The 22,884-nt window shown below is 36.8% G+C and overlaps 1 long non-coding RNA gene across 1 annotated transcript; it reads right to left on the bottom strand.

Annotated features, from left to right (window-relative positions):
- Positions 1-468: 468 nt before the first annotated feature.
- LOC148945272 (uncharacterized) lies at positions 469-19,159 on the bottom strand. Its single transcript, XR_016142712.1, has 2 exons — positions 19,095-19,159; positions 469-707 (listed from the first exon to the last, which is right to left on the bottom strand). It is a non-coding gene; the product is annotated as an uncharacterized LOC148945272 (long non-coding RNA).
- Positions 19,160-22,884: the final 3,725 nt, after the last annotated feature.

The raw sequence follows: 22,884 nt of genomic DNA, 5'->3' as shown, positions 1-22,884 counted from the left end.
CGAATTAACCGCTTGAAAAGGGCGTTTTAGTTCTCATTAATTGAAAAGTATCTTTAATAAGTAAGCCATACTCAAGGTTGGTACTATCATTATTGTAAAGAATCTTTTCCTGAGTAGTTTTGGACACTAAGCCTTAGAAAATGTAACAAATAAAATTTTCATTTGAACTATTGATATTTTGATGTTGTTAAGCCATTATATTTCTTTCTTTTTATGAGAGTGTCACAGAGAAAACGAAGAACACACATAAATGGGTTAATTTTTAATACAGTTGATCCATCAAAAGACTAAGAAATAATTTAAAGGATAGTTTAGAAAATGTGTTGATCAGCATTTTGAAACTACTAAACCCTTGCCAGCCCAATGTAGCTCTAAATTAACTTCTGTGCACAAAAGCAATAAATATCTGAACCCAATGTTAAATGCTGAGATCTCCACATCTTGAACATACTGTAGGCTACTCAAAATCTATAAAGAAACATACCCATTTTTGCCAGCAGCTGAAAATATATTCTCTAAGGAACTCTTCCACCAGCCCATTTTCTTCTTATTAAGTGCCAATATGTCATCTACTCTTTCGTAATCCGGTTCAGGTGAATTTGGTTTTCCCGGCGCCATAGCTATCTTCTCGTTCAAACATCCAAGGGTTGTGATAGAAGAAGCTGAAGTTGTTCCAGATCGATGATATTCAACGATCACAGGTGATACTGCAAAAGACACGTAAGTTGTTAAAAATATTTATGTGCTTCGCAACTTTCGTTTTTTTTTCTAGGTTTTCTTCCTTAAGAATTTAAATGAAACAACTAATCTAGGTTTTATTTCACTCAGAGAAATTAGTTGCGACAGCCTGGCAAAAAAACTGCCTGACAAGAATGTTAGTGGAAATTCAAACTGAAACATTAGACCGTTTATCACAAAGATTGACTGAAAAATGATACTTGTTTCCATTGCTTCAACCATATTATGCCAACGAACTGACAAAAAAAAAAAATCTATTTACGTTTAAGTAGTGTGGAAAATCAGTAGTTACAATGTGGCACAAGGCTATCAAAGTTGTGCATCTGCAATATCTTGCGGATGGGTTCGAGCATCAAGTTGAAACTTTCATGGAGTATATGGGAGCTAGTGGACCTCAAATTTTTATTTGGAAGAGGGAGCAGAGGGGATGCTAATAACATTTTTTTTCGATTCCCCTAAATGTTTTTCCACTTTGAACCCCTATGAGTCCTGTCATCTATCCGCAGTCAAATATTTGTCCAATCAAAAGATATTACATGTGGCCAGCCGCCAGGTGATCCAAGACGGTGTATCTGCAATATCTTGGGAACGACTTAGGGGATCAAGTCAAAACCTTCAGGGAGTTTCGAGGGGGGGGGGGTGATTGAATCCCCAATATTGAATTGGAGGGGGTGGAGGGCAGAGGGGAAGGGTATAAGAATGTATATCTGTTCCAGGTGATCAGAGAAGAGTATAATAATTTTGGCGTCTCTAGCTTTATCTCAGAGCACTTGGAGAGTCAAGTTGAAACTTTCGAGGGCCAAATAAGCCTCAAAAGTTGATTTGGATGAAGGCAGAGGTAAATAGAAAGAAAACATATTTTGGTTTTAAAAAGTGGCATATCTGCTACATTTTGGGAAATACTTGCGATGGTCAATCTGAAAGTTTCGGATTGCTGGGGGAAAGCAATGGGACTTGTGTCCAGAGGGAGGTGATGAAGTGGCCAGCAAATGTGTTTCTCCAATCAGCCTAAAGTTTTTGGCATTATTAGTACCAGTGCAACTTTGAATCTGTTCAAAGTGAATTTGATCATGGATATGTGACTTTTCGGATTGCGTACGCAGATGACCTTCTTTACATGTCGTTTTCCTTATGAACGTTTTTTTTAGATCTGTTTTCTTTTCAGAACAAAGTTAATATTTTGATTGATATTTTTTCAAATTTCATCTTAGATTTCAGCCAAAAAAATTCAACTTTTGGTATTCGTCCTAATCCTTCTAGTATTATTAATAATAAGGTAAAACTTAGAGTTCATTGGGTGGTTCTGAAACCAGCATGTATCTTTTATTTATTAATTTAGCCCCGGAAAATTTGTTTTTCTGACGAAAGTAAAGAGCGAAACTGAAACTTAAAACTAACAAAAATTACAGTAAAGCGCTAGTTTTTCAGATTTCTACAAATATAAAGAAATATCATAAGACGGTTTATTTGAAACAGTTTTTCAAAAATATGTTACACATGCTGTGATGCAGTGTTTTTTGTTCGTTTTAAAATCAATTTTGCTCTTTACTTTCATTAAAATACTGTTTTTTTAATTAATTTTTTGTGTTTTCATGTTTTAAAAATTAGACAGTAAACCTTGCAGAAAGATCTTTTTCAAACTTAGGCAAAGAAACTATAGAAGTCAAACGAAGCTTTTGCCAAAATTGGGCATTAAACATAGGTTTAACTTCGCATCTCTCTTAAACCTTGGCTTAAAAAAAGTTTGAAATTTGTCACATGAAGTGTCTAAGAGATATATTATCCTTGGCATCCTTGAAAAGTTGTAAATAAAAAATTCAATTGCTCATGAAATATTTCCCAATATTGAAATTTTACGTATTTTAGAAACCTGAATTGAAAGATTTTAAGATGTGTAGTAAACATACTTTACAGAAATTCGTGTTATTATTGCAATTTTTTTTGCTGCGATGCAGCAAAGAATTTTGAACTTCTCCTCAGGAAATATACTTTCATTGTTTCTGCTTCTTTAATTGTAAAATTTTAGGAGAACTGATCTTTAGCAATAAATAGGAATCATTTCAATAAATTATTTTTGTCTTGTCCAAGATTCGAATCTAGGTTACCAGGGCAACAGCGAAGTACCTTTATGACTACACTACCAAGTTTTGTTTACTAGTGTTTGTTTTACACTTTTGCTATTCCTAATCACCATGGTAGAAATTTAAGAAAATAAGATACTCCAAACCTTGAAGTCCTATTACCATTCGATGCGGCTTTTTTGTGCTCTTTTTAACAATAAATATACAGAAAGCACGCAGGAATGATCAACAGCTTTGAATTGAGCCTTTAAATATCTCTCTACTATGTTGCAGTTGCCTACTTAATCCACTGGCGTCAATTTGGAAGGGGCACGAGTGCCTGTGCTCACCCCACCTCAATAGTTTTGCCCCGCCAAGATTTTGTAAATTACCTTTTTTAGAGTATTTTCATTGAGAAATACGCCTTGGTATTTTCATTGGAAACACTGAAAAAAACAATAAATTTGTCATCCTCTGGAGCAACATTTTGAGGGGGAAAATTTTGTCCCTCCCCTTAAACATCTGTGAATTGACACCACAAGCCTAGCCTACAACTAGGGCCATATCCAGTACTTTTTTTGTTTATGGGGGGGGGGTATAAAAACTTTAAAAATGCACCCAAAATGTGTTTTTCTGCATTTTTATTATGTTTATACGAGTCGGACAAACATTTCGGGGGGGGGGGGTTAAACCCCCTAACTCCTCCCATGAATACGGTTTTGCCTAGAACTAGCCTAGTTTTATTAGTCAGCAGACTTTATATGAAAAATATTAAGGGGGCTGGGGAGAGGGGTATATATTTAGGGGACTGTAAACCACAGGTTTAGGGTTTTTGACAGTAATTTAATCTTCATGCTTTCCCTGCCTTTCCACTCTAGAAATGGCACCCAAAGTGCATTTTTTGGATATCATATGCAGTGGGGATCCAGGGGGTCGAGGGGGGAGTGCCCCCCTAACGTAGTCTAAAGTAGTGTAATTTACTTAATTAACGCAAGATTGCGTCAATTAAACTTGCTCCTACCGCAAGTTTATTGGATCAATCTATTCTGCGCCCCTCCCCCCCCACTAAAAAATCCTAGATCCTCCCATGATCATATGGGACTTAAAAAATGGGGTTTTCGATGGCGTTTCATTTATAAAATTGATGAGATGTAAAATTAGCTTTCAAATGAACCCTTATACGGCTCTCCGTGATGTTCCAATGGCCCAATAACGACGAAGAACAAAAAAAAAGGAAAAAAAGAAAAAGGGACACATCAACGCTTCCCATGGGGAAAAAAGACTTTAGTTATTGTCCAAGGTCAGGGGCTGATTCCCCTGTGTGGAGCTTTCGATAATGGAAATTCCAATGGCGTACTTTTTATCTCGACCCGACGCCATTTAGGGGGGGGGGGGGGGTTAGGATTTTTTCAATATTTTTGTCAATTTGTTTTCGTAATAACATTTTACTATTAACATTAATTGAAATAATAGTTACCATTTGTAAATCAGCTAAAAAGGCGAAACCTTACAAGCGGTTTTTTTTCAAAACGTGTTTTTAAATTTTTTATTTACCAGGGGTCATGATTCGCTCATTACTAGGTTTGTGGCTATCACTGAAAACATTATTTAGATATTCCTTAGGTCCTTCCCTATCGCTTTTTCGAGCACATATGACGAAATCCATCCGTTCTCGTATTTCTGCAAGTTTTGGCAGGGTAATTTTTCTTCTTATTTTGTACCTAGAAACTCACCAGGTCTTTCTTTTATTCTCTATGTCTACGTGAAGTTCTTCTACATATGGTGTGTTTACCGTAAACTTCTAAATGTTCGGATGTTAAAACAATTTTTTTCAATTTTGAAATTTTTTATGCGGACTTTCAAAATTTCATTCTATCTCTCAGTGATAAAACAACATGGAAAGATCCCATTGTTTGAATCCATAAGAAACAATATAAATTCAATTTAGTTGGGCCGTCAATTTCTCACAACCTGTGCTCAGGAATGTTTCAATTCCATAAATTATTGAGTTTTTTTTCTTTTTGCTCGTTTATGTTAAAATTTATGGTTTTATCAATTAACTACAATAAAGTACTATAAGGTTAATTTAGGTTTGTGCATATAGCTAGGGTGACCAGATTTTCTCAGACCCAATGCGGGACATACCAACATTTGAAGAGCGCTGGAAGGAGTAGGAAGTGTGTGTGGTTTCATAAAAACACTCAAAAATGTTTCTTAAACTTTTATCGTCTTATGTCATTATATTTTTATTTTAATCATATTTGGCTGATGAATGCACCTTTTTTAGAAATACAACATTGTTTTCAATTTCCTTCTTAAACTCATCACACGGTTTCTTTCCGTTAAATTTGACAAACACAGAAGATTTCAGTGTGTCCAGTTCCAATTGTGATTTTTCATCAGTCCAAAAGTTATTTATCAAAGAAAAAACTCTTTCTAAAGCTGCGTTTGTGCCAGGCAGACTTAGAAAAAAGTCTACAAGTAACGCTAAATTGTTGTACGGAATGGATTCCTTTTCAAAAAATGCAAATATTAATATTTGGGTTTACCTTATAGTACAATAAATCACACTTAATAGCAATAGGGCAAATTCTGTGTCTGCTTTTATCAAAACATTTTCATTGAGATTAAAACATTTTTATGAATATATAGGAAAAAATATTAAACTTATTAAATTAATTCTATTTTTTTTTTAATCTAAAAAGGTTTTAATCTTTTTGAATCTTTTTAAAAAAGCAGTACATTTTGCGGGACGTTTTCGAATGCAGGGCGAGGTTTCGGAATCCGGGACTGTCCCGTACAATGCGGGACGTCTGGTCACCCTGCATATAGGCCCAGAATTATATTGGTATTTTGTGTCATAGTTTATGTGAAAAGTTCGTTGACATTATTCTTTTCCCTTTATTTTTTTCCTTTATTTTTATATTCTTTTCCCTTCATTTTTTCTTATTTTTTCCTTTATATTCTTTTCCCTTTATTTTTTCTTTTTTTGTTGGTTAATAAAATGTTTGAATTAAATTGGGTTGAAATAGGAAAACAGGTAAATAGGAAACAACATATTCACCCAGGCTATATCGAAATTATATATTTTTTGGAAGACGCCCTCTTAAAAATAATTTTTGGATTTTTTTTTTTTGGAAAACGCCGTCTTAAATTAATTAATAGAAAAATGGACATGTTAGACCTTGGTGAGTTTTGGCCCATAGACATATTTTGGTCTATATAATTGTAGGCCATTGGAGATGAGTCTTTTGCTTTCCTAATTTCATAAGCGCATTTGTGCGGGCCAAAGGCATGAGCTGCCGACTGTAGCGGGCAAAATGAGCAGAATGTAGTGATCTACATCTAGGGATGCTCAATTACCCCAGAATACCTCTGCTGTATATATTTTTGTAAACAACTTCGTCACGAAACATGCATAAACAAAACATTTTAGGTGAGGTATGAGTTTTAGAAAGCTATTGGTACTTTAATTGGTACTGTTCTATTAGCTAGGCAACACGCGAGACAGCCACTCGATAAAAGCGTAGATCAAATAGGCATTACCCGGTAATTCCTATGAGACGCTGAATAAACAAGGGGTTTCTTACCTCGGGAACTATATCTAATTTTTAGTTTCTTGGGGTTTAGGGGGGAAAACGGTACCTAGGTTAGGATAGGTTAGGTTACGTATTTGATATATGCTATGCTTTACCCCCACCCCACTAATGTGCAATTATATAGCCGAAATTTGTTTCTAAACTATTATATTTTGTTTTATTTCATTAGCAATAACCAAAATTCACTTCTCGCGTGTTGCCTAGCTAATAGAACAGTGCCCTTTAATCAAATTCCGTTCTTACGCCCAAAAAATATTCATGAGCTCTTTACTGTGTTTCCTGAAAATCCCCTTGAAGTGAAAAATCTTGGGAGTGCCCGTAACTCACTTGTGTCAAGGTTTGTGTCACCTTTTTGTTCCAAATTAACATACGGCTTAAAAATATTAAATGCATTTACTTTGAAACGAATTGTAATTAGGCTCTTCAAATTCTAGCTCTTTAAAATAAATCTTCATAGGATTATTGAGTATTGTGACGTTTCTGGTCTTCAATAACTAAAAAAAACAAGTTTCTTTTTAATTGAAAGTAAGGAGCGACATTAAAACTTAAAAGGAACAGAAATTGTTCCGTAGATGAAAGGGGCTGTCCCCTCCTCAACGCCTCGCTCTTTACGATAAAGTTTTTTATTGTGTTAAAAAATAAAGTTGTGAGACAGAGTCAAACTTTAGCGTAAAGAGCGAGGCGTTGAGGAGGGGACATCCCCTTTCATATACGGAATAATTTCTGTTCGTTTTAAGTTTTAATGTCGCTCCTTACTTTCAGTTAAAAAAACTTGTTTTTTAGTTAATTTCTGAACGTTTTTGAATTAATGCAGCTTTAGTTTTGGCTCAGCCTACATGAATAATTAAAACGAAATTCGCATATTAATTTTCCTTTTTGGCTAATTGGCTTTCTCGAAATTTTGTTCTGACGTAACTTACGAATTAACTTACCGTAACGAATTTCTATATTCGTATGTTTTTATTACGTATATTAGGGAGTTCGCTCCCTGTTCAGTACCTCGCTCTTTACGCTAAAGTTCGAATTTTGTTTGAATCACGAACCCCTGAATTATAAAGGCCAGTTAATTAGAATAGATAGCTCTTTTTAAAGTACTAAAATAACTTTAGCGTGAAGAGCAAGGTGTTGACTAGGGGGCGAACCCCCTCATATACGTAATGATTTCTGTTCGTTTTAGGTTTTAATGTTGCTCCTTACTTTCAGTCGAAAAAAACGTGTTTTTTTATTTAATTTCTGATCGTTTTTTAAATAATGCTGGGAAATCTGGCGCCCCCTTCATAGAAATGTCCCTTCCCCCAAGGAAATATCCTCCATGGAAAGATCCTCCCCCGTAACCCTGACTCCGACCCCCACTAGAAAAAAATTCCTCCTGAAAACGCCTGTATACTTCCATGGGCGCCCATATGGGGGGGGCAGGGGGGGGCTCTTACCCCCCCCCTGGCTGAATGATGCTGCCTTATTTTTATATTTTTGTTCTGAGATTTCTATTATATAGCATTAAAAGTAGCAATTAGACGAAGTTTGCCCCCCCCTTGGAATTCAGCTTATGGGTGCCCATGTACTTCCCAATAACCAATACTATGTGTAAACAATGGGCAAAGCTTATAACTTGTAGCCCTTCCCCCAGGAAGTGTGGGGGATTAAGTCATCCTCAAAGACAAATTAATTAGACATTTTAGACTGTGCTGAACAAAATGGCTATCTTAAAATTTTGATTGGGTGACTTCGGGAAAAATGAGCGTGGGAGGGGGCCAAGTTGCCCTCCAATTTTTTGGTCGCTTAAAAAGGGCACTAGAACTTTTAATTTCTGTTCGAATGAGCCCTCTCACGATATTTTAGGACTACTGGATCGATACGATCACACCTGGAAAAAAAAAACAAAAAAAACAACAAATAAACACGCATCCGTGATCTTTCTCCTGGCAAAAAATACAAAGTTCCACATTTTTGCAGATAGGAGATTGAAAACTCTACAGTAGGGTTGTCTGATATGATAAATCTGAGGCTGCGAATTTCATTAAAGTTCTATGACTTTTCGGGGTTGTTTCCCCCTTTTTTCGAGCTCAGGCGCGTAACTTCTGATGGATTTGATCTGATTCTTTTGATGTATCTATTGGTATCAAAATTACGCGTTTTAGTTTCGGTTACTATTGAGCCGGGTCGCTCCTTACTTACAGTTCGTTACCACGAACTGTTTGATTTCATCATCAAACAGTTCATGGTAACGAACTGTAAGTAAGGAGCGACCCGGCTCAATGGTAACCGAAACTCTAAAAAACGGAATTTTGATACCAATAGATACATCAAAATAATCATATTTTAATTCTGATTTCAAATATATAAGTTTTATCAAGTTTAAGCTTACCCATCAAAAGTTACGTGCCTGAGAAAATTTGGCTGATTTTTGAAAAAAGGGGAAAAGACACCTAAAAGCTATAGAACCTTAATGAAAATCACACCATCAGATTCAGCGTACAAGAGAACCCTACTGTAGAGGTTTGAAGCTGCTCTCTACAAAAATGTGGAATTTTGCATTTTTTTGCCAGAAGAAAGATCACGGATGCGTGTTTATTTGTTTTTTTGTTGTTTTTTTTGTTTTTTTACCCAGGGGTGATCGTATCGACCCAGTAGTCCTAGAATATCGTGGGAGGGCTCATTGGAACGGAAATTAAAAGTTCTAGTGCCCTTTTTAAGTGACCAAAAAAAATGGAGGGCAACTAGGCCCCTCCCACGCTCATTTTTTTCCCAAAGTCACCCGATCAAAATTTTGAGATAGCCATTTTGTTCAGCATGGTCGAAAATATGATAAAAATGTCTTTTAGAATGACTTGATCCCCCAAAGTCCCCAGGGGGAGGGCTGAAAGTTATGAACTTTACTCAATGTTAAAATATAGTATTGGTTTTTGGGAAGTTTACAGACTTGTTCAGTGGAGATTTTGTCGGGTGGGGGGGGGTAGGAACGGGGCGGGGGCTATATGGAAGGATCTTTCCATGAAGGAAGTTTTCCTGGGGGAAGGGACATTGCTATGAAGGGGGCGCCGGATTTCCCAGCATTATTAAAGAAAAAGATCAGGAATTAAATAAAAAAAAACAAGTTTTTCAACTGATCAACTGATTGTGATTAAGAGGTCATTTTTAAAGAACTGGAAAAAAAATTTGAACTATAGTTTAAAGAGCAGGGTATTGACTAGGGGGCGAACCCCTTAATATACGTGTTAAAATTTTATGAATATAGGAGTTCGTTACGTAAGTTAATTCTAAGTTACGTATATTTATTACTAATAAAAACGTTCGTAAATAAAATTAAACAAGTTTCGAGAAAGCCATTTAACCAAATATAATATGCAAAATTTGTTTTAATTATTCATGTACGGTGAGCCAAAATCAAAACCTGCATTAATTCAAAAACGTTCAAAAATTAAATAAAAAAAACAAGCTTTTTTTTAACTGAAAGTAAGGAGTAACATTAAAACTTAAAACGAACAGAAATTAGTCCGTATATGAAGGGGGCTGTCCCCTCCTCAACGCCTCGCTCTTTACGCTAATGTTTGACTTTCTCACAACTCTATTTTTCTAAACAATAAAAAAACTTTAGCGTAAAGAGCGAGGCGTTGAGGAGGGGACAGCCCCCTTCATATACGGAATAATTTCTGTTCGTTTTAAGTTTTAATGTCGCTCCTTACTTTCAGTTTAAAAAACTTGTTTTTTTTATTTAATGTACAATTAAAGGTCATTGAGGATAACCAAATGTACGTTTTGAGTCTTAATAATCAAGATTAGCGTTGTCATGGGTGTAGGGAGGGGGAGGGGGCAGGGGGGCAGCTGCCCCCCCCTAGACCTTCAAATTTACATTAGATATGGCTGAAAAAGCAGATGGTTGGAAAAGCAGTTGATAAAAGGCCCTCCAAAACACTATCGACTGCCCCCCCAGACAATATGCTGCCTACGCCCATGAGCGTTGTGTTATAATAGCTAGCTTTGTGCTATTTCCAGGCACAACTCGAGGACACCCGAGAGCCATCTTCACACCCTAATTTTCCACGAGGGCCCTTCAAGTCAGTGTTGAGGACTTTGCTTGATATGACCGACAGTGTATGCCTTCAGATCGCACAATTATGGCCCTCACTTGGCTTTGGAGGTCGTGCCTGGCTTCGGCATGAAATACTATAACTTTTGAATTTTCTGGGTAATTGAATATAATTTGTCTGATTTTTATTGTTGACACGCTTGTCCCGTAGTCTGTAAAATAAATCTCTACGTATGTTCTTCTCTGAAAATGATGTTTAACCAAACATCGTTTGTTCTTACGTTTGAACCAAATGCGGAAGGTTTTTAAAAAATGAAAGTTGAACGTATTGAGATGAGAACTTTTCATTTAAGAAACAAAAACCCAGTGGGATATATACAAAATACAAACTTAATCTATTGTGACCAAACTTGACAATTTAAGAAGATGCGTTTCAAATATACGTGAGAAGAAAACCACCCTAAACTATTTTTTCTTCTAATTATAATTGAATGCTGAATGGAAGAATGAATAACGCGTCATAACTCAACAGGGTTGTTGTACTGCACCCTACGTAGCATAAAATAACGGGTTGAAATCTTAAATGTAAACACAGCTAATACCCTAGGCTTCATACCTGTTGTTAAATTTAATACTAAAGGAAGTGTCATGCTAGCAAAGGGTTAAAAATCAATGATAATGAGATGTAAATGCACTTGGAAAAAGTGTCATTGCTGTCAATGAACGTTACTGCCGATAAAAGACAGAACCATGATATGTGCATAAAAATACAGTAAAGATTTTATGTAATTGAAAACTGAAAAAATATACTTGTCTCTTCACACTTGTCTCTTCCCACTCGTCTCTTCCCATAGCATTCCCTGAAAGTTTTAAATTTGTCTTGTCTCTTCCTATAGCATTCCCTGAAAGTTTTAAATTTATTCCAAAAGATGATCCCAAGATAATAAAATATATTTTTTTAATAACATTATACTCATATCCAAGCAATTCTAGTATTAACAGCTGCAGAGTGTTTCTTCTTCTTTGCCAATTCCGTGACATTGGTTTTGTTTCTTCCCAGGGAACAGAAGAGGTAGTTGTATATATTGTTAATACGCTAAAACGACAAGGTGAACTTGGAGACTACCAATATTTCTGCAAGGCTGGAAATCATAAGCTAGTATGAGCCGTAAGTGCATCGTGGCTGTAATTAGAAGCTTTGAATCTTTTGATCTCAGTACAATGGAATCTCTCTTTTTCTTTTTCGATAACTTTAAGAAGCGGCTCAGATCGTGAACAAAACAAAAAAAAACTTTTAAAATTAACAGCTTTATGCTTGACTCATCTATGAAGACATTTTATATTTGTATTTTCTTGCATTTATTGTGCAGAAGGGGAATATCACTGTATGTAAATAATAGATATTTATATATATATATATATTTATATTTTATATGTTATATTTATATGTATCTACCTCTTTTGAAATGATTTATCAAACCACAGGCAATAGCTCTCTCATCGTTTGACCCTTCCATGTTAAAAGTGAGGTCCAGCTAGCTACATTGGCTTTAAAAGGGACAACTTAGGGCCTAACACTGTTTGCCACCAAAAAAGTCAGCAACACTCATGCTTATATATATAGAAGCTGAATAATATAATATATAATATACAGCATATACAATATATATAGCATATATATAATCACTGGCGGATCCAGGGGGCCCCCAATATTTTTCCTGGTGCCCCCTTTCCCAATTTTTTCTCTTTTTTTTCACTCTTTTTTTAGAATAAATTTGTCAATTTGGTCATTTATTGGCACCTTTGTCACATTGACCCCCCCCCCCCAAGATTTTGCTCTAGATCCGCCCCTGTATATAATATATAACTTATAATATATAGCAACTGAAGTTTATAAAGCTCAATTGCTTGAATATTTTTTTGCTTTGAAAACAGACGAGTAAGCAGAGATCAAAGCAACTGAAAACCGGGAAACCGGAAGTCTTGTAGGCCAGAGATCCCACTATCGGAAATACTGATACACTGATACCATTGTTTCTCTGATTTCCAAATCTGCTTGGAAAATTCGAAGTAGAATGAGAAAACAGACAAAACAGAATTGAAGATCAATTGAGTATTCTTGCTGAGAGAAAAGATATTGCCACGCTAATGGTTGACCAAAATCGTTTGGAAAACCTTCTGACTTGTGGTCGTCCGTAGATAATTTCCACATAGAAAAAGAAAGGAGATTTGCAGTTATGTCACGCTCAATTTGTTTGGTTCCCTTGGTTCAAGTGCCAGTGCTAAGCGAACTGAACAATCTGAAAACAGTAGTTCATTACATGTTACTTACCAAAACTGTGTAGGTTTTGAATAATTTAATGTCCTATACCCATAGAACAAGCGAATAGCCGTTTTCAGTGAATATACCAGTAAGAGCTACGCCTGTCTTATAAAAAATGGCAAATGATTTCAAAGAAAAGCAAGGATAGCAGTATTGCAGATCCAACAGAAGAAGGAAAAAAGCAGGAATCTTATTTTATTATAAATAGTGCATCAGATCAATCGTCGAGTATGGTCTAATCATCAAGGAATTTGGTTAAAACAGCTTTTCAGCATACAGGAAACCATATAAAATACAGCAATCCGCCTTGCAATATACAGGGCAGTCAACCTGTACATTATTGTATTCCGATCAACCATTGCACCTAAACGCTTTTTGCAATATGAGCCGCAACAGGACTTAAAATCTATTCACAGTTAAGTAGCGAGGTAAAACAAAAGACAATATGTGTTGCCAGGGTATCAAAATGGGGGAGTGCGATATCTTAGGAACGGCTTGGAGATTCAAGTTGAAACTTTCAGGGATTTTTGGAGATGGGGCATGCGGACCTTGAATTTAAACTTGGGACAGGGCACAAAGAGGATATAAATATATATTACAAAATAGATTTTCCACGATATCTCTTCAAATGGCTTCGGAGATCGAGTTGAAACTTCCGGGGGTGTTGGGATGTCAAGTGGATGTAAAATTTTTAATTGGATTAGGAGGCAGAGGTAGATCTATAGGATTTATGCATATCCAGGCTAACAAAACAGAAAATTTGCAATATCTTTGTGCCAGTTCAAGGGATGGGGTTAGAAAATGGCATTGGGTGTCGATTCAAAACTTTTGGGAGTTTAGGGGGAAGATTCAAGCTGCGTTTAAATTTTGACTTGGGGGAGGGCTAGAGAGGGAGAAAAATAATGTTTTCTCCAATCCACCAGATTATTTTGCGCTATATGCCCCAGCGGGGCCTAGAATCTATTCACGGTTAAGTACCAAGGTACATCAAAATACGCTATGTGTACCCAGGTGATCAAAACGACGCATCTGAATACGGAGAATATCTTTGGAAATCAAAATGAAACCTTCAACGAGTCAAGGGGGAAGGGAAGTTAGATCTCTACTCTTGACTCCGGGGAGGGGACAGAGGAGAAAGGGGGTGAAAATGGCAAATGTGTATCGGGAACGACCTGTGGGATCGAGTTTAAACTTTTGGATGTTGGGGGAGACAGAAGAGGCAAGAGGACTTAATATTTTGTGTTTAGAGACAACGGATGTTTGGTAAAAAAAAATTCGTTACAGATCCATCTAAAATTTTGGCAATATTAGCAGGGCCGTATCCAGAATTTTTTCCGGGGGGGGGGGGTTACAAAAGGATTTTTTTCAGAGGGTTTAAAAAAATGTTTCGGGGGTGGGGGGTCAAAGCCCCTAACCCCCTGGATACGACCTTGACTATTAGCCATGATGAAACTTATGACGGAATCTATTCACGGCGAAGCAGTGAGGTAAACCAAAAGACAGTACAATCAATTAACGCATCTGTGATATCTGAGAAATGGCTGGGGTGGGGGGATCAAGCTATCACTTTCAGGAAGTGTTTGGGGAGGACCAGGCGACTTCAAATAATTTTCCAAGGAACAGGGTAATGGCGCCGAAACGTTTTTGTTTTCTAAATATTCGTTCTAAAAAAAAAGACCAATAATTTTTGCTTAAGAACTTGAAACTTATTTCAGTATCTTATTGGGTCAAGGCTTATTGACCTTTTGGGTCAAAATAAAAAAAAAAATTGTTTCGCCAGAAATTGTGCCCAGAACTTTCTCCGATCAGCTACAAATCGTATAGCTCGAAAAACGAATCGTTTACAGAAAATGCTTACAAGGTTTAGGCGAACGGTAGCCCCGCTCTGTTTGTGGTAATTTCTGTTTATTTTATTTGACCTGCTTATTATTTTCTATTTCTGTTAGTTCTAGGATTCATTTATTCATCTATAGCAGTATCTCCCATCTTCAAGTTTGCTGTACCAAACACCGAAAACACGACGGGTATGTGACTAGCTAAATATGGGATAGTTGATACAAACATTGATGGCCGTCATACCCTGAGTTGGTGGGGGGGGGTATATGGGCTAGTCCATGTAATTTAAGAAAATTATTTGGTTTTTGCTTTAAAAAAGAACTAAGTTTCGTGAAAACTTTTAAAAAGCATCACTCTTCCTCTGGCAATCGCTAACATTGGCTATGAGTGTAAAATCGGCGTAAAATTGGACTCATCAATCATGATCTTGAAACTTGTAATTCTATTATTTTCATTCACAAAAAAATCTAAAACTATTCAAGTATTTGCCAGGTCATGGATAGCTTTATGCTCTCAAGCATTTGAAGCTCACGGATAGTTTTATACTCTCAAGATGGAAGCATTGCTATTGCTACTATTAACAACTAACTGCAGCACCAAGGCGGCTGAGGCCGACACTTCTTTTTATTTCACCGCAGTCTCTTCAAAGATTCACTCTTTTCCCCCTCCCAGGAAATTATACTTAGATTTAAATCCTATCTTATGATCTCTTCACCCCATTCGAGGACGACCTTTGCTTGGCCCCAGATGCATGACCAAAAAGCACAATCTATAGCTGTCTGTCATCCTTCATTCGTAAAATGTGGCCAAGTCATCCTAATAGTTATTTAGTCCGTGAAAGCGGGATCAAAACACATTTAAGGTTCAACTTATTGTTTGATGTAGAGTCAATCAAGAGTACCTATTGCTACGCCTAAACAATTCCTCTGAAAAATAGTGAGCAAATCTTCCTCAGCCTTGCGATGTGCCCACCTTCAAGAGCCTTGCTTAATCCATACCATTATCGCAGCTTCCAGTATTTTAATCTTAGTTTACAGACTTATCTTATTTTTCAAACTCTTTTCAACTACGAAAAAACACCTTGTGCCTTGACTAGGCTATTATACTTTTTATATTTGTACTACACCCACCATCTTTACTAATAATACTACCCAGGTAAGTGAAGCTAGCGCCTTGATCCATTTTCTCGTCACCTAACATTGCCTCTTCGCCCTCATTTGTTCCTAGTCTAAGCGACTTAGTCTTCGAAAGCCCTCGAAAAAAACAAACAAACAAAAAACTCAGGCAAATTATACATTAATTAATTTTAAGTATAATGCTGCGGTGTTTAGTAGGCAATAAAATCATCCAGAGGCGCCAATCCCCAAGGTCACGCTGTAGTTCTACTTGCAGTCATGGTTCTGGTTAGTCAGATTCGTCAAAGTCCACCCCAACGCCACTATGAAGCCACGCAAGCTGAGATTCCCTTCTGGGGATAGGGGCGTAAGAAAGGCGGTGATGGCAGAGGGGTGGACCTCGAACGACCTCATAATACTGGGACAGCTCCCACCTTTTACATTCAGCCTAACCAAGTCAGTGCACGTGCACCTATCCTCGTCCCTCGTTAGTGCACACATTCAATCAGGATTTTACGCATACGACCTTGAGAGTAAATCTGTTTTCATTCCTAAATGAAATTACTAAAGAAACCACTTGTAGTAATGAACAGTAAGTAAAGTGCAGCCCTTTTCAATGTGTACAGAAACCAAAAATATAATCAGTATTTTTATAATGGTATGTGCATCAAAAGAATTTGCTTTTTGTGGATGATTCCAAATAAGCAAAATTTCTTATTTTAAACTCACCAATAAAAAATTACTGGCATATAAAATTTCCAGCCTATGAAGAATGGGAAAAAAGCACGTTCAGAAAGGGGGCACAGTCTTGAACAAAATTACACCAAGACATTTCAACATATTTGAAAATCCTGGGGAGGTTTCAAGCTCTACTAATTCAAATTTTACTAAGATCCAAAATTTCGTGGTTTTCCGAGAAGGATGGTGAAGGATTTTGTGCGTGTTTCTTTTTTTCCCAGGGTTGATCGCATCGATCATAGCCCTTCAAAAATAAACGGCTATTATTCAGTAATACTAGCATTAATTAATATTGCATAACCATAAATACCATAGTAGTGGACCAACCGTTAAATGGAAAGTCAGCAGATACTTATTTGGGAGGGAGGTTATATCTAGCCTCAAAAAGTTAATGCAAAAAACAGTAGTTTTTTCCAGAAAACGTTTGTTTTGAGAGGTCGAGGTATTGTGTCAAAACATTTTAAATTAAAGTGAAAAGTTGAGTTTGAGGGGAAATATTCCCTTGCGTGACCCTGAATGAGACATTAAAAACGAACAGAAAAAATATAAAAACATTCCTTTTTTTCAAATGACGATAAAGAGTGAAGTTAAGATTTAAAACGAACACAAATTGTCCTATATATGTAAGATGGCTGCCCTCCATTCTTTACGCAAAAATTTTACTTTTCTCCTCAATATCTTGCCAATAAATTCTCTAATACAAAATTTTTTTCTCAACGTTTCAATAATTAAAAGGCCTTATTTATTTCATTTTGCTTTGAGAAATAAAATTTTTAGTTCAAATGTTTTGGAAGGCATCAGTAAATAAATTACTTTCAATCCTAACTGGTTACATTTGTAACATTCTAAATACTTTCATAAAATCACCTTTAGAAGTTCAGCGTACTTACTGGAGGGTTGAGGAAGCAGTGGCCCCTTCATATATAATGAAATTGGACAGGATTGCACTTGCCAATAAGGTAATTTTGGTGCAAAAATTTTAAAGCTAAAATCATATGATATAAAACAGTACCACCATTGGGTTCCATTAAAAAACACAATATAAATATGCTATTTACTACCGTGCGTAACAGAACCCAATTAAGTCAAGGTCTAACATTAAGTCAGCTACTAGACAATAAGTCTAGTAACTGGGACGCAATTATCACTTATCGACTATAATAAGAAAGTTTTTAATGAGAATTGAATGTTATGCTCTTTTATTGTTTAAGATTTTAGTTCAGATTAAATAAAAGAAAAACCTTTCAACTTTTAGTAAGGAGCAACATTAAACCTAAAACGAACCTTCTTCAACCCTCGCTCTTTAGGCTAAGGAATTAAAGTTCTTTAAAATTTCTCATTCAAATTCAACGACCCGTGTGTTTGAATAGCATTTCTCAAAGAATTGTGACAAAAAAAATTTTAGCGTGAAGAGCGAGGGCACAGGAAGGAGTAGCCTCTCTCATATAAGGAATAGTTTCTGTCCGTTTTCAGTTATATGTTGCTTACGTAGGCCTACTTAGTTTTTGAACGTTTTTCAAATCATGCTAGGAAATTCCCTCCCACACCCTGCGTAAAACCTCCCCGGAAAATTTCCCATAGAAACTTTCCTCCCCACGAATAAACATCCACATAAAAATATTCCTACCTCCTGCGGAACATTCTCCCCCCCCAAAAAATTCCTGTATATTCCCAATAACAACTACCATGTATAAATAATGGGCAGACTGCATAGCTTACAGCCCTTTCCCCGGGGGCTATGGAGGTATTTTAATCCCCAAAGGCATAAACATTGGACCTTTCAACTATGCTAAACTAAATGGCAGTGTAATTTTTTTTAATCAGATGTCTTTGGGAAAAAAGGGGCACAGGAGGGGGACTAATCGCCCCCAAATCTATTGTTCACTTAAAAAGGGCACTGCAACTTTTGATTTCAGTTTTAACACGCCCTCTCCCGATCTTCTAGGACCATTGGTTTGATGTTATCGCCCCTGAGGAGAGAGAAAAAACAAACAAATTACACACACGGGATTTTTCTTCTAGCAACGAATACAAAATTCTACACTTCTGTAGATAGGAGCTAAGAAACTCTGCAGTACGGCTCTCATATTATGCTGAATCTGATGGATTGATTTTCATTAAAATCACTTGATCTTTTGGGGGTATTTCCCCCCTTTTTCAAAAATCCAGCACATTTTTTCAGGCTCGTAGTTTTTGGCGGGTAACATTAAACTAAATAAACTTTATATATTTAGAATCAGCATAAAGTCAGTTCTTTTGGTGTGTCAGTTGTTATCGAAATTTAGTTTTTTAGAGATTTGGTAACTGCTGGGCTGAGTCGCTTTTTTCTTTTACTTTCCGGTCCAACGAACTGTTTGAAAGGAAATCTTTCACCAATATTAGTGCTAATAGCTGTAACAAATAATATTGTACACGAGCAAATAGACCTTAAATATAATAAAAGACCGTTTTTTTACTAATCGGCCTAATTTTTTAAACCGTCTCAATCTCTTCCCCTGTGAAGATTTGTGTCGAAGGTTGTGATTCAAAAAATGAGCCAGTGATTTTGAATAACAGAATGAGAGTTAGGGGGGTAGGGTGACAGATGTGCAACAAAAAGCTACCCAAACTTACTTAAGATAATAAATATAAAAACACACATAAAAGAATACAACATACCCTCCACGCTCATATTCCCTAGTATCTTACTTGGAGTGCACGAATCGAAAGTTTCTCAAAAACCGTTATCCGACAACATGTATTCAACTAAGAAAAGTCAATGGCTTGCAAAAGGGTTTATTAATTCCCCAGAGAATTCAAATACCCTCCCGTAATGCTTTTTTCCAAGTAATTCAGTGAAAGGGAATCGGCCGAAAATTTCTGTCACTCCGAGCGATACATTATTCAAAGATAAGTATAACCATGGCTAAATAAAAGGACCAGGATGAAACTGATGTCTGAAGACGAATCTAAAGCATAAGATAGGCCATTGTATAATTAAAAGCCGTTTTGCTAAATTAGTAAATTTTCAGAAAATTTATCTGCCGAATTTGTTCTCAAGCAGAGCAAGCGCATTTCATTCAAAGTGAATCCAAAGCTTCACAATTACTATTTCTTCTTATACCCTCCTTAAGGGATATTTTTACAATACATAGGCGGAGAAGATAGGGGGTTTAAAAAAAGGCTCAATCCTAAATAAAAATCAATTTTGTAATTTGGATTCACCAAATTTATAATTCATGTAGCCACCCCATTGATACCCAAAACAAACAGAAACAGAAATTAAAATAAACATCAGAGTCAAACTCAAAACGAGCAGAAATTAATATGAGTAGGGTTCTAAACCCCTTTGCTTTCTGAAAGCCAGAGTATAATTTGTACTTTACTGAAAAAATTCAAATGAATTTATTGAAAATAATGTTCACTGTCAGTCTAATATACATATGCTGATATTTATTCCTTAAAATCTTAATTAATTTTTGATTTCTTAAAGTTATAAAAATGAAAAAAAAATTAAAGAATTTTTTTCAATAAAACACAAATTATATTCTGGCTTTTAGAAAGAATAGGGGTTTAGAACCCTACTCATATTAATTTCTGCTCGTTTTGTGCTTGACTGTGTTATTTATTTTAATTTTTGTTTGTTTTGGGTTTCATTTTTTTATTGATACTGATCTGTGGTAGTTGTATGCTTGGTAGATTATTTGATTCTATTTTTGTTCATTTTTGGTTTAATGGAGTACTTTTTCACACAGTCTTTTTCAGGGAAAAAGACTGAGCCTCTTCTAAAGTTAAACAACCGTCCCTCCCATAAACACCTTAAATACCCCCTGGGCATTACTTACAACCGTTGCCCCTAATATCTGGGGTTTGTTTCAACCCCAAAAGCCTTGTTATACGATATTAAGACTATTTCGAACAGAATAGCTATCTTAAAATTTCTATTTGATGCATTTCGGGACAATACGACGTGTGTGTGTGGAGGGATAGCTGGCCTCTGATCACTTTGACTCTTAAAAATAGCACTAGAGCGTCTGATTATAAATCCAATGAGCCCCCTCCGAAGCTTATATGACCCATGCTTTCTATAAAAACCTTATATGTCCCCAGGTCATAACTTACAACCCTTGCCCTGAGGGCTGGGGGACCTGTTATCCTCAAAGACATAATTGCTAGACATTTCAAGCACGTTGAACAAAATGGCTATATCAAATTTTGATTGGATGTGTTTGGTTAAACGATGGACGTAGGGTGGGGGGTGCATTTGCCCTCTGATCACTTTCGACTAATAAAAAAGGCACTAGTCCTCTCAATTTCCAATCGAATGGGCCCGTTTCGAAGCTTCTACGACAGAACTTTCTATAAGAACCATATAAGACCCAAGTGCATAACTTACGACCCTTGTTCTGAGGGCTATGGGAGAAGGGTTGTCATCCCCAAAATAGTGGTGGATCCAGGGGGGTGAGGGGGCGCGCTACCCCCCTAATGTAGTCTAAAGTAGTTTAATTTACTTAATTGACGCAAGTTTGCGCTAATTAAACTTGCTCCTAATGCAAGTTTATCATGATCAACCTATTTTGCCCCCCCATAAAGACAATCCTTGATTCGCCCCTCCTCAAAGATATAATTTCCAGACCTTTCAACTACGCCGAACAAAAGGGCCATATAAAAATGCTGATCGTAAATGTTTGGGCAAACGATGGGTTTGGGGGGGATTCTCCCTCCGATTACTTTCGACAATTAAAAAGAGCAATAGCCCTCTCAATTTCCAATCGAATGAGCTCTTTTTGAAGTTTTTACGACAATGCTTTCTATAAAACCCTTATATGCTCCCCAAGGCATAAATTACAACCTTAGCCCTGAGGGCTGTGGGGGGAGGGTTGTAATACTCAAAGACACAATTTTCAGATCCTTCAACTTACATCCAGCAAAATGTTGATCGGAAGTGCTTGGGAAACGATGCGCATGGGGGGGGGGCATTCGCCCTCCGATCGCCTTTGAAAAAATTAAACTTAGACTTAAAATTAGATTTAAAAACCGTATATGCCCCAAGGGCATAACTTGTAACCCTTGCCCAGGGGGTTGTGGGTGGTTGTCATCCTCAAAGACCTACTTTCATAGACTTAAAACTACGTTGAAAAAAATGGCTATCTCCAAATTTTGATTGGATGTGTTTGGGGAAATGGTGGGCGTAAGAGGTGGGTTATTACCCTCCAATCACTTTCCACTGTTAAAAACGGCACTAGCCCTTTCAATTTCCAATTAAGTGAGCTATTTTTGAAGTTTCTACGACAACACTATCTATAAAAACCTTATATGGCCCTAGGGCATAACTTACAACCTTTACCCTGAGGGTTGTGGGGGTTTGTCATCCTTAAAGACGTAATTTCCAGAAATTCCAACTGTGTTCACCAAAATGGATATCTCAAAATTTTAATTGAATGTGTTTGGGAAAAGGGTGGACGTGAGAGGGGGGTTATTTGCCGTCCAAACGCTTTCGAATATTAAAAAGGTCACTATCTCTTTGAATTTCCAATCGAATGAGCCCTTTTTAAAGTTCCTATGACAATGCTTTCAATAATAAACCTTATATGCCCCCAGGGCATAATTTCAACCTTTGCCCTGAGGGCTGCGCGGCGAGGAAGCGGTTGTCATCCTCAAAGACCTAATCTCCAGAACTTTTTACTACTTTGAACAAAATGGCTATCTGAAAATACTGAAAGGATGTGTTTGGGGAAATGGTGGTCGTGAGAGGGGTGTTAGTTGCCCTCCAATCACTTTAGACTATTAAAAAGGGCACTATCCCTTTGAATTTCCAATCGAATGAACACTTTTTGAAGTTTCTACGACAACGCTTTCTATAAAAACTTTATATGCCCCAAGGGTATAACTTAAAACCCTTGCCCTGAGAGCTCTGAGGGGGTCATCTTCCTCAAAGACCTAATTTCCAGAACTTTCAACTACATTGAATAAAATGGCCATCTCAAAATACTGATTGGATGTGTTTGGGGAAATGGTGGGCGTGAAAGGGGGGTTATTTGCCGCCCAATCACTTTCGACTATTAAAAAGGTCACTAGCTCTTTGAATTTCCAATCGAATGAGCCCTTTTTAAAGTTCCTACGACCATGCTTTCAATAATAAACCTTATATGCCCCCAGGCCATAACTTCAAAATTTGCCTTGAGGGCTGCGTGGCGAGGGAGCGGTTGTCATCCTCAAAGACCTAATCTCCAGAACTTTTTACTACGTTGAACAAAATGGCTATCTGAAAATACTGAAAGGATGTGTTTGGGGAAATGGTGGTCGTGAGAGGGGGGTTAGTTGCCCTCCAATCACTTTAGACTATTGGAAAGGGCACTATCCCTTTGAATTTCCAATCAAATGAGCCCTTTTTGAAGTTTCTACGACAATGATTTCTATAATAACCTTATATGCCCCCAGAGCATAACTTACAACCCTTGCGCTGAGT

The sequence above is a fragment of the Artemia sp. Qi Xiang Cuo genome, chromosome 13 (assembly GCF_049724085.1).
Source record: "Artemia sp. Qi Xiang Cuo chromosome 13, ASM4972408v1, whole genome shotgun sequence".
Taxonomy (NCBI): domain Eukaryota; kingdom Metazoa; phylum Arthropoda; class Branchiopoda; order Anostraca; family Artemiidae; genus Artemia; species Artemia sp. Qi Xiang Cuo.
Note: the sequence above shows the minus strand (reverse complement) of the source record. Positions and strands in the feature narration are given on the sequence as shown.